Source organism: Rhinatrema bivittatum, chromosome 1, assembly GCF_901001135.1.
Source record: "Rhinatrema bivittatum chromosome 1, aRhiBiv1.1, whole genome shotgun sequence".
NCBI lineage: Eukaryota > Metazoa > Chordata > Amphibia > Gymnophiona > Rhinatrematidae > Rhinatrema > Rhinatrema bivittatum.
In genome coordinates, this window is record NC_042615.1 from 583,196,970 (window position 1) to 583,209,612 (window position 12,643).

Below are 12,643 nucleotides of genomic sequence, written 5' to 3' on the forward strand. Positions count from 1 at the left end.
AACTGGATCCAAGGATAATTTACCCAGATAAGTTAATCTGCATCAGGCAATACAAGTTCCCAACCTTTGGTGACTCTTGCTTGCTATTCTGGCTCATCTCTCACATTCTCTAGTCTACTCTCTCTTCCATGTTTTATTTTGCTTTCCTTTTTTCCTGTTTCAGTTCACTCTTTCCTTTAGAGTGAATATTTTACTACACCCTTCCCTTTATTCTCTCTTCCTGCCTGTTCTTTTTCTTTCCTTCTTGCTCTCCTCTATTCCTCATCCCCCTTCTTCCTCCATTAACTCCCAGGATTCTGCCCCTTAATCCAAAGTCTCTAAACAGGAATATATCGGCACAGCAGTACAACCCCACAATGCATAATACAGAACATACTAATAACAAAATTTAATTATATTCCATATGTAAGAAGATGACCTGGATGAAGCCTCATTCCCAGGCCTGGATTTGCCAATAAGCACATTAGGCCTGTGCCTAGGGTGACAACATTCTGGGAAGCAGCAGAATGGCTGAAGATTTGTTGCCTTCCAGCTGGGCTGAATCTCACTGCTTCCTGCTCCAAACTCTCCCCTTCCGGTGCAGAACACAGGGAGGAAGGGGTGAGGCTGGAAGGGACACGGCAATGAAACTACTCTTCTCCCTATTCCAGCCCTTCCTCTCCTGTCCGGTGCAGGGAACAAGAGGATGTGAGGTCACTGCTCACAGCAGGAAGTCAAGAATCACTCTGTTCCCTAATCCTGCCCCACTCCTCCTTTCATTCATGGACAAGAGGAGATGAGCCTGGAGCAGAATAAAGAAGATTTGTGCCTTAGATGTTCTGCTCTGCTGTCTCTTGTCTGAAGGAGTGAGGAGAGGGGGAGAAAAGGAAATGGGTGGGGGGCAGAAACAGCAACAGTGCCTAGAGGCAGCAAAATTCTAAATCCATCCCTGCTCGTTCCTAAAATAAAACTCCAAAATTAACCCAATAAAAAATGATACGGCATCAACCCAGGGTACGACAGCTCCCCAAAAAACTACCAACAGGTCACTAAATTGAATTATACGGAAAACGTAGACTACCTAAACAGGACCCCTTTTTGACAGCAAACAATAAAACCTCCAAACAACCCACTTTTCTCACCTCCATCTCCAGTCCTCGCCCCCTCCAAAGCTTTCTCCTTCTCCATTCCTCCCATACCCAGTCTTCTCGCTCTCTCCACTATCCAATATTCTCTACTGACCTTCCTGCTCCCTATCCCCAAATCACTATCTTCTGCTCCCGTTATTCTTCCCACATCCCCATTCCTGGTCACCTCTCATTCTCCCCATTCCAGAATCATTTCTCCAGCTCCCTCTTACTAATAGCTGGTATTCTCTCTCATCCCCTCTTTTCTACCTTCTCCTATCCCATGTCATCTTTCTTCTGCCCTCTTTCCCCCCTGGATTATCACTCCTTCACCCTCATGCTCAGGTTTCACTCCCTCTTTCCTCCATCCTGGTTCTTCCCCCCCTATCCTAAGTTTGCTCTCCCTTCCCCTAATCTTCAAAATAGCTCTCACCCATCACTGGAAAGCACTCCCATAAACCCCCATGATCCATAGTATTTATTACAAGAGACTTATAGTCTGCCATCTTACCAGGACCAGTTCTTGGTATGATCTAGTCTCCAAGCGTAAACAAATAGTGGACAACCAGATCATAAACAGCAATGCAATAAGCAGAGAGGAGTCGTCAAAAAGTAGAGTGTCCATAAGCTATTGCAAATTAGAACAAGAGTTTATTAAGCTTCAAAGATGTGTCACAAAGTAATACATTTGTAATCACTTTCATGGTCCCCTGACATGGACTGTGTTTCAACTGACTGTCTGGAGGGACCTCAAATCTACAATTCAGAAACAGCTGGACAAAAGGATACAACAAAACATACAACCGGCATACCTGGATCAGATATAGGAACAGCCAAACACTTACCAATAGTTTCAGTGATACACTATGCACAATTGAATGGCATAAAGAGAACTTCTGGTGAGAAGTTTAAAAAGGTAGTGAATGAAGGAAATGCGACAAAAGTAAGGTCAGGTGACACTGTCAATCAAAATCAAGACTAACATTCAGGAATAATTATATAGGATACAGTAAAGTGTACAAAATCATATACATGAGCAAAATAAGACATTGGTATTGATAAATCAATGCAATATGAAGCAGTAAGAATAACAGTCTAGAAGAACACGAGCATTCAATATTAATATTGAGCCTGTTGGGAATCACAGTGAGGTGTGTATCCACTGTTCATGTCGTATTAAAGTGTAAGAACAGTTACAGACTCGAGAGGATGGCAGGCAGATCTCAAGTATACAGAAGCATGATGCTTACTTGTCAGTGTTGTACTAGGGGTGCATTGTCCTTAGCTGTCCGAATACAGGAGCAAAGCTCAGATATGCATGTACGAATGCAACCTCCAGTTTTGCCAACATAAACAAGGAGGCAGGGACATAGGATGGCACAAACAACCCCTTTGTAGAGCAGTGGAGAGGAAAAGTTTTACCATTAGTGAAGACAGCATTAAGGAGAAACCACAAACTTTACAATGTCTGCAGGGTTTATAGCCATCAGGTATGTGGGTAGTGCATGATGAGTGAAACTGATGAGATGAGAAGGTTGCAACCACGACAGAAAGCAAGTCAGAGGTATTTATGAAAAACTGAGTGGGGAACCAAACTGGGCCTATGGTGGCAAATAATAAAGCATACGGAGTGGCTCACTGGGCAGAAAGGGAGCACATGTGATAAGATCATCAGTGTCCCAAGTTGTTTTGATGAACAACAAATCATGGTTGACATACAATGAACGCTTGCTTAAAAGCCTGTTTGATAATCTTTGAGGGATAACCACATTGTACAAAGATATCATACATGGAGTGAGCTTGCATTAAAAATGTCATCTGTTGGAACACAGTCGGCATAAACGAAAAAATTAACAGACTGGAATGTTATCCGGAAGTGTATGTGGGTGACTGCTAGTGTATGCAAGTAATGTATTCTTGTTGGTGGGTTTTCTGTTAAATGGCTGTGGAAAAGAAATCTGGGATGTATGAACTGCCAAGAAAAAGAATATTGCAAGAGTTCAGTCAATCCAAAATCATAAACAAAAACCAATCTTCGAGCCTTTCCAAACAAGAAAAACATCACCTATGTAGCATAGCCATGTTACACATAATGGCCAGATGTGAGATTTCTATAGAATATGAGCTTCAAAATCGGAGTCGTAGGGGCAGGCAGTGTCTGGGGTCATGGTAGCCCACATAGCCATGCTTTTGATTTGTTGAATTACTAAAACTAAAGAAATTTTCAGTCAATGCAATATATGTGAATTCTATAAAGAAGGGTATTAAAGCTTGTGGGATATCGGAACAGATAGTTAATGTGGTTTTGACAATGTCAATTGCTTCGTTAGGGAATATTTGTGTAAAGTGATTTGATGTCTAATGTGGCCATCTGCAGAAGATAACGTTAGTTGATTAATGACTGCGATGAAGTGGCTGGAGTCAGACATAAGAAGGAGCTTCAGAAATAATGGGTTTCAAAAGGTAGTCAACAAAACAGACAACAGTGGAGACATACCCTCAACACTGATTACCAATCAGCTCAATATTAGTATTGAATGGTCACTGTTCTTCTAAACTATTACACTCTCTGCTTCTTCATACTGCATTGATTTACCAATACTAAATGTCTTACTTTGCTCATGTATTTGATATTTGTACACTTTACTGTGATGTGTGCCTGAGCTTGAGACCAACATGGAGACTGCAACTGACCCAGAAACCTCTGCTATCTTAGCCTTTCAGGCTATGTGAACTTCAAATGTCTTACTGAGCCTGACCTGGAGGAATTCCAAAGACACCTGGACAGCAGTTGAAGCTGGCTGAAATTTTGTGGTGCTTAATTATAGGGTCACAAAAGCAGAAGGAAACGGTTGGAACTTCAGGCTAGACTGTCACTACAGGGGCATCTGTAAACACAGCCTAAGATGTGATAATTGCCCTGACCATCAAGATTCTAACAGTACAAAGGACTATCTAAAGAGTGATGGTAAATGGGCTCCACCTTGGAGAAATAATCAGGGTAGTTTAGGGATAATCTATCATGCTGTTGACATGACAATCAATATAAATTATTCTCTGGGTAGTCACGCACTCTTAGAATTTCTAACCTAGTACTATAATTGTATTTCACCTATAAAAGAAGGATCAATTCATGTATACAATGGGATGCTGGGTCAGTTTGTCAGAGAAGTGGCATCAGCATCTCCCAAGAATACTTATATTAATCAAAATTATACTTTCTACAAAATCTAAGTGTTCTTGTATCCCTGGGTAAGCGTCAAAGAATGGCATGGCGCTTAACAACTGTATCCTATAATATGCTAGTCTTGCTTTTTTGATTGACAAAGTATGTCACCTGACTACTTTTGGCTCACTACCTATTTAACCTTATCTCACCAGGTTCTATTTGATGACCCTTTCAATTGTGCATAGTGTATCACGGAGATTACTGGTTAGTGTTTGGCTGCCCCTATATCTGATCTGGCTATGCTGATTGTATTTTTTTGTGTGCCCTTTTGTGCAGCTATTTCTAAATATTTATATTCTGTTTCTGAATTGTAGATTGAGATCCCTCCCAACACAGTCCATGTCGGGAGACCATGAGAGCAATTACAATGTATTATTTCTTGACACATCTTTGAAGCTTAATAAACTCTCATTCTAATGGGCTATATCTTATAGACTCTACTTTATGATCTATTCTCCCCAAACTTCCCCCCCCCCTCCCACTCAATCACCCAAGCTATGGCCCAGCTTGCCCTCCAAATCCTTTCCCCATCCTCACCGTTCAAAAGGAGACGTATCTAATACCTGTGTCAGTTTCCAGTGCCTCTTCCCCCAACATTCACCACCTCTCGCAATGCTCCCTTCCTCCTGCCAAACATTCATTCCCTCTCCCCACCAGCTTTCAATCCCTTCTCAGCAATCCCACCCCCTCCCTCCCTCCCCACAAATCACTGTCCTCTGACTGGGAATTGTGACTTCCCCCCCCCCTCCTCTGAAGCAGAGGAGGGGGGGGGGGGTGAGGTAAACAGGGAACCCAGACTCATCTCTGCCCCACCCCTCCTGTCATCCACAGGGACAGGCAGGAGAGGCTGAACAGGAAGCAGAAGATATTTGGAGCACTGTTCAATAGAATCAAGGCACAGCCCAGAGGAGGAAGTCATGCTGGAGCTGCCAGTACTGCTACACTAAAAAAAAGCTTCCCTATGGCTCACTGAAGCATTGCTTTTCAGAACGACCCACTGATGTTCTCAGATGGCCACAGTTTATTGCCACTGTTTCATCAACTCCAGTTATGGCCAGAACCAATCTGATTTGACTTCCGCATCCAGTTCCCATGACCAATTCTGGGACTGAAGAGAGAGGGTTTTTTTTTTTTTTTTTTTAATTGTTTCAGCAATAATCCTTGAGTCTTTGATAGCTATGAATTATCACTTTCTCTGCGCTATACCTGCTCTCTCTGACTCACTTTGTGACACTTCCCACTAATTTAGTACCCCACTTCTTGAGGTACTATGGTCATGCTCCCGCTTGTACAACAGCCACCATGCAAGTGTAATTGATGTCACAGGTAGCTATCGCATGCTTTCCTCATAAAGCTAGGATTGATAACAAAAGCAACATGCACCAAGCAAGGCCAGTTATTTTAGGGAGAGGGGGCAAGCCAGCCAACTATCTGGGGCCCCCTTGGCACAGCTGAGTGATGTCACTGAGGCAGAGCTTCAGGGTGCCCGATACTGGCTGGGCCCAAATCTTTGTTTCCTCCCTTGGGTTCCAGCAACAGCAGCCCTAGCATCAAGAAACCATGTCTCTTCCCTAATTGCACTGATATCTAAGCAGACATCATAAAAGTGATTCTGCCTACTAGTTTGTGTTGTCCCCATGCATTTTTGCTTCGGTCATTTACTTCATTCAGCCTTTACCTATGAATATTTTAAGGGGCTGAGCTATTTTTCTTCAAAAGAATGTAGATCCCCCAAACAGGGTATCATATTTTTATAAACTGGTCTGTAATCCATTTAAATAGAGCTTCCAACTCCAAGACAAGTCTAGCACACATCACATGTGAAACTGTGATAAAAAGATTCATCCTTTAAAAAGCCCCCATGTGTTCCATCTGAGGACACTGGCACTTCTGGTGCTCATTAAATCCACCTCTGGAGCCTTCAAACTGTTCAGGAATATATATATGTTCCTCCTTTTTATTATCTGCTTCATGAAGTAAGTAGGTCTTTAAAACAAATAGTTTAAAGAATAATATGGAAAACTCAAATTTAAACAACCCAAGCTTCAAAACTGCTGTTTGCACGTAATGGGAATTAGGAGATTAAAGTCTATTGCGCTGGAGTCTCCGCATCAAACTCTGAGCACGGTTAAATAATAATGTAGACATGGAGCAAGTAAGTGAAGTAGGCTTTCCAATTACTTATTAGCTTGAGGGCAAATCTGAATTGACAGGCACCTCTGCACTCACCTCACCCAGGACTTGTAACCTTAGAACCACTGCTATATTACATAGGTTTAAGACAAAACATGCTGAAAAGAAGGGAAATTAAATAACAGAATGGCAACACTCTTCGAGAACACACTTAGCAGGTTTCTGCAGTTGTGTGGGCTTGATATTTGATTACTTAAGAGGCTTAAAATATATTGTGGGCAGAGAGAGAGGTGGGGTTAATCTGCACTGGTTTATCCAGACCTCAATGTATACTACCTAAATAGGTTTTGCAAACACCTACAGACATGGGCTCCTCCACATACTTCATTGCTGTAACTTTCGATTATGACCTGTCCCTCAATTATTTTTCCTCATAATTGCCTCCTTACAGGGAATGCAAGCCCTTGTGCAGGGTTTCAATAATTCATTCCAAGCACAAGTGGATTTTGATGGCTGGTGGGCAGACTTGCATAGACCCAGAAGGTGGCACCTGTCCTGCAAGAGACCATGGTGTGCAGCAGCAGCAGGGCTATAGGAGAAAGAGGGTTGCAGGGCTTGAAGGAGAATGAGAAATGTAGTGCATGGCAAGCGCATTTCTACCCTGATGAGCAAGCCGGGGAGGCATTTTTGATCTAGCGTTTACAGCAAAGTGCTTTGGGCTAGATTACATTTATTCCTGTGTTGTTTACTAGTCCTTCACGATTCTTTCTCCCATACTGGCGCGTAGGTGCTGTGATTGCACCGGAGATCATTTAAAATACCACAGATACAAAAAGTGATGGCAGGGGAGGTGGTCCAGGTGGCAAGGGAGAGGGTAAAATGAGGAATGATCCAATGAGGATATTGTTCATGGTACCACCTACTTTTTAAACTCAACAGCCCCTTTGTTCACTACATAGAGACCATGGAATTTTACCAACTAATATTACATGTCACCGTGACACCAACTGATATGCCATTTTTTTTCCCCACTTTGCTCTAGAAGCCCAGCCTGCGCCCTCCCTGCCACGGACTCTGGCCTTATCCTACAAAGAGCCATCAGCTTTACTCCACGAACAAACTCCTAAGCAGCCGTGAACCAGCAACAAGCGAGGCTGGCTCTCCAAGCCCAGTGCCCCCAGGGCCCGATTTAGCTCCATTTCACTCCAGATATCCTTTACACGCCGCTCCTGGCAGGGCACCAAAAGGCTGAAGACAGGCGGCCTTCAACAGGTGCAGACGGGGGCCGAGCAGAGCTCTCTCCTTCACCCTCCTCCCCGCAACTCCAGAAAACCAAACCCAAAAAAAAAAAAAATTCCCCCAAAGCCCACGTGCTCTGGGACTCCCCGAACGGCTCTACCATGCTCGCTCCCACCCCCGCTGATACCGAATCACTCTCCGGACCGGGCTCCCCCCCCCCCCGGCCCTCTCCCTCGGGGGGGGGGGGGGGGGGCGGGATCAGGTTGCAGGACGCCTGTGGCCGGCTCTGGTGCACAGGAAGGCTTCAGGCAGGTGGCCCTGGCGTGATAGTGCCTTGTCCCTCCTGGCCCGGCGGATTCTGCATGTCTAGTGTGGGGGGGGGTTGCCCGTCCCCCTCCACCACATAAAGAGAGCCCCAAAGCCCCCATCCTATGGCCACGCACCCGAGAAGCAGGTGCAAAGCGGCCAAGCGGAGGCAGCAGCTCTCGGGGGGGGGGAAAGAGTTGTGCGGCTGCCAAGGCCGAGGGAAAGCCAGGCACGACCGAGCCCGCATGTGAGAAGAAAAGGCTGGAAATAGTGCAACGGCAAAAAAAAAAAAAAAAAAAAGAAAAGCTTCTTTGCCCAGAAGCAACAGCTCCCTCCTGGCCACACGGAGATCCACCGAAACAGCTTCCAGATTGCAAGTCCTAAAAGGAGCAGGGGGCGGCACCGAAAGCCCGGCAGAATCTTTCCAGGAGGGGAACGAGGCGCACCCCCCCCCCCCCCCCCCTTCTCCACCTTTCACTTACCTGCAGCCCGGACAAAGAAATGCTCCGTCCCGGCCCTCCTCGTCCGCCTCCGGCAGGGGTCTGGGAACTGGGCTCGCTCCTTCACTGCTTTTTTTAAACCTGTTTCCCGCAGCCGAGCGCAGGGGGGGGGGGGGGAGGGGGCAGAGAGAGAGAGCGCCTGGAATTGGTACCAGCAGGGTAAGAGAGCCGCAAGTTTAGCCGCGCAGAATGGCGGAGGGGGGAGGGAGGGAAGGAGGAGGAGGAGGAGTCGCGAGAGAAAGTGCCCCGGGACCTTCCCCAGACTGCGCTTCCCAATCCCGGGAACTGGATATCGATCTTCGAGACGAGTGGCGTGGCCTGCTAACGCGCTCCCTTTTTTTCTAAATTCCAACGCTTGGTGGCTAGTGATTTGCTGTGAAATTTAAGCCAGGAATGAAGACACGGATTTAGATTGTATGTTTCTGGCGAGGTGACGTCCCCCAGAGTTTCATACATGAGGTAGGGGTTACATCTGCAGCTCTGCTTCTCTATTGGTGGTTAGTACAGTTACAAAGGGCCTGATTTACTAAGGTTTATTCCCTGGTAGAGACAAAACGAGGGGGGGAGGGAGGAATCCCTAGTAAATTAGATTCAAAAAATAAAGGAAAATATTCTGGGTTTCAGCGCTACCTAGTGACCACTTTGTGAAGTGAAATCTCGGGCTGTCGAAGCTTTGCCACCTCATGCCTTTTGCTACCTAGTTCTGATCTTATATTCTAATGCCATGCAACCTGACAAACATCCATCTGGCATTCTTTAGTTCAACAAAGGATGATTTTTTATTTTCAGTTGCTAGTCATTTTTTCCAGTCAAGTGAGAGAAAGTCCCTGGCTAGTTGATGATTAAAAAATAAAACGTTTCCAGCAAGCTAGCAGAAAAATCCTGTACTTCATCTTTCGGGCTGCGAGGCAGACACACATGCCTTTTTGGAGCCCCATAACGTTGGAATTGATTTACTGAGCTTTTCCTCCCCAATGGCACAGAATAGGGAAAAGTAAATCAGGCCTTTTGTAACTGAATCCCCTCTTTACTTCCCCTGTTCTCTGGGCTGCAGTACTTCTGGCTTCTGCCTGATCACCATCATCCTGGCAGTTGGTGACCCTGCTGAAGCTCAAGATGTTGCATTTTTACGTTTCTCTCTGCTTCCTGCCCCAGAGGCTGTGAGTTTACTTTGGTGGCAGTGCATGCTCTTTAATTTCTAACAGCCACTGATCCGTGTCACTTACAGCTGGTGCTGCAGTATTTGATGCCCCCTGCTTTTTGCGCCTGCACTGCCCTGCGGTCTGCTTGCTCGCTTTTGCCTTGATGATCCTGTTCTTAACCTCAGTCTTTCTCACCGCCGAACCTTTTGAGCCTGCTACCCCGAGGAGGATCTGTTGATGTGCCGAGGACCCTTCTGCCGCTGCTGACCGCTGACTTGTAGACACCATCCCCGACTGACAATTACTGCATTGCAAAGTTACCATTAATCGATAAACCATGTTTGTTTGTTTTTTTAAAACCCCTGCTGTTTGTGTCCTCGGTAATATGGCCGCAGCCATGCGGCCCACATGACTTAAATGGCAGCCGTCAAACCCTGCTCCCCAACCTGGCTGCCGCCCTGTGTTCCAAGTGCAGTCCCCAAAATGATCACAGGCATAATGACTGCTGCCATGTGCTGCCCCGCCCCCAAAATGGCTGCTGCCATGTGCTGCCACCCCAGGATACTAAGACATGCACTGCAAACAGGCCGCTGGACGCTAGTAATTATAATGTGATACCTATGTATTGCTAATCCTTGAAATACCAAACCCATATCTAAGTATGCAAATACCCATTACACCAGGGCCCTTGGCCTTAAAAGAATAAACAGGCCACTAGCCTTTTTAGCCGCCCTAAATACTAATTAGTAATGTAACAGGGGCATTACCATAGGGCCGCTGGCCCTATAACAAAACACTTCTAGCTGAAATAAATTTAAGTACACATGGCCCTTTGCAAGGGGCAACAGCAATTTAAAATTGCTTGGATTTAACATAAACTGGCTGAATGGTGGACATATATTGCCGCTAGTCTTTAATTACCCGATTCTATATATATATATAAATATATACGTTTATATCTTCTAGATGCAATAAATTAATTAGAACTGTAGTGAATGTAACATTACACCAGAGCCTCTGGCCCTATAGTATGGCAGGCTGCCAGCCTTTTAGATGCCATAAATAAATAAGCGGAAAAGACAATTACCATGGGGCTGCTGGCCCTATAAACAAATACTTTAGATGCAATAAAAGTTAAACACATAGATTTGAGGGCCGCTGGCCCTTAAATATAAGCATTAATAATACAATTAAACGTATAATAAATACAGGACCGCTGGCCCTTTAAGGATATAGAATTAAATACCTTTGCTGAACTGTTCAGCTCCGTTCAGGAGCAAGCTGCAGGCTCCAGCTAAAGCGGAAGTAAGGAGGAAAGAAGGCCATGCCTGGCTCCCTGATTTCGAAAGTGAAACTAAAGGGAAAAATTCTGCCGGCTGTGCTAGTGGAGTGGCTGCACCCCATGCTATGCCTAGCAGAAAGAAAGGGAGTGCCCTGTTTTTCCAACCCTGATTCAGGGAAGACTAAGCCCTAACACAAAAGGAAAAAGCTGAAATGCTGTACCATTGCTCACAGCCCTGCCATGCCTGGCAGGAACATTAACCACTGCAATGCTGAAATGCTGCCTAAGCTCCTGAAATGTATTCAACTTTGCTTCTGCCGAACTCCCCCCTCCCTTCCTGAGTCTTAAGCTTCCTCCTTCACATGAACTGCAAAACGCTACAATTGTTTCTAAATGCTGCCCTAGCCTGGCAGAAAAAATGCAGAGCCCCAGCATGGGCCTGGCCAGAACAGAACCTTAAACTTACTCAGCCACCTGAACCGCAAAACGCTACTATGTTTTCAATGCTGCACAAGGGAAGAGGAAGCCCTGCTGATGAAGCTGCTCTGTGCCTGGCAGAAAAGGGAGGGCCGCCCACGCTGGCTCTCCCTTTTCTACCTACCCCTACCCCTCCCCTGGCCCCTGCCTACCTTGCCTTCCACGCCCCCATTGTGTCCTGCTTCCATAGCTGAGTCGCAGGCTCTTAAGAAAAAAAGGGCTGCAGATTTCACAGTGCACTAGGATGCAAGTTAAAAAACAAACAGGCATAGGAACAATGAATTTGTGGCACCATCTTATATTCTAATGCCATGCAACGTGACAAACATCCATCTGGCATTCTTTAGTTCAACAAAGGATGATTTTTTATTTTCAGTTGCTAGTCATTTTTTCCAGTCAAGTGAGAGAAAGTCCCTGGCTAGATGATAATTAAAAAATAAATCGTTTCCAGTAAGCTAGCAGAAAAATCCTGTACTTCATCTTTTGGGCTGCGAGGCAGACACACATGCCTTTTTGGAGCCCCATAACGTTGGGACTGATTTACTGAGCTTTTCCCCCCATAGGCACAGAATAGGGAAAAGTAAATCAGGCCTTTTGTAACTGAATCCCCTCTTTACTTCCCCTGTTCTCTGGGCTGCAGTACTTCTGGCTTCTGCCTGATCACCATCATCCTGGCAGTTGGTGACCCTGCTGAAGCTCAAGATGTTGCATTTTTACGTTTCTCTCTGCTTCCTGCCCCAGAGGCTGTGAGTTTACTTTGGTGGCAGTACTTAACAAAATGGGTTCAAGCAGGAAGGGTCCAACAAACGTTATTTTGTATACACAATTCACAACAAACATAATGCGGGCATCCAGGACATCACTCTTCGCATCCGTCCTTTTGCATTCCAAATAAATATAACAGACAACAGTTTGGGTTAACAGGGCCGCAGCTTTAATAAAACCTGGAGGCCTGAGCCCCTCAATTAACATTACAATTTCAAACAACAAACCAACCTAATCGTCCGCCACTCTTCCAGCAAGACGGTCCTCGCCAGCCACACGGCTCGTCCATCAGTCCCACACCGAGTTCAGACCCCTACCGCCTGCCAGCAAGGAGCCAATCCGATGGACCCCCACCGCCAACCAGCAAGGAGCCAGGCCAGGAGACTCCCACCGCCTGCCAGCAAGGAGCCTGCAACCGACAACTACCCCAGTTGTCCGCCATTCTCAAATTGCCACATAAGATG

The 12,643-nt window shown here is 45.7% G+C and overlaps 1 protein-coding gene across 5 annotated transcripts in view; it reads right to left on the minus strand.

The window, feature by feature from the left end:
- The window catches only part of LOC115100224 (semaphorin-4D-like), a 434,534-nt gene extending 423,041 nt beyond the window's left edge, over positions 1-11,493 (minus strand). For 2 of the 5 annotated variants that reach the window (XM_029618561.1, XM_029618586.1), the window contains exon 1: positions 8,496-8,937. The gene's annotated coding sequence lies outside the window, so the exon portion shown is untranslated. Of the gene's footprint in view, positions 1-8,495; positions 8,951-10,901; positions 11,259-11,403 lie in introns of those variants that run through there. The other 3 variants (XM_029618594.1, XM_029618567.1, XM_029618577.1) reach the window with 3 other exon arrangements.
- Between the last annotated feature and the right edge of the window lie 1,150 nt (positions 11,494-12,643).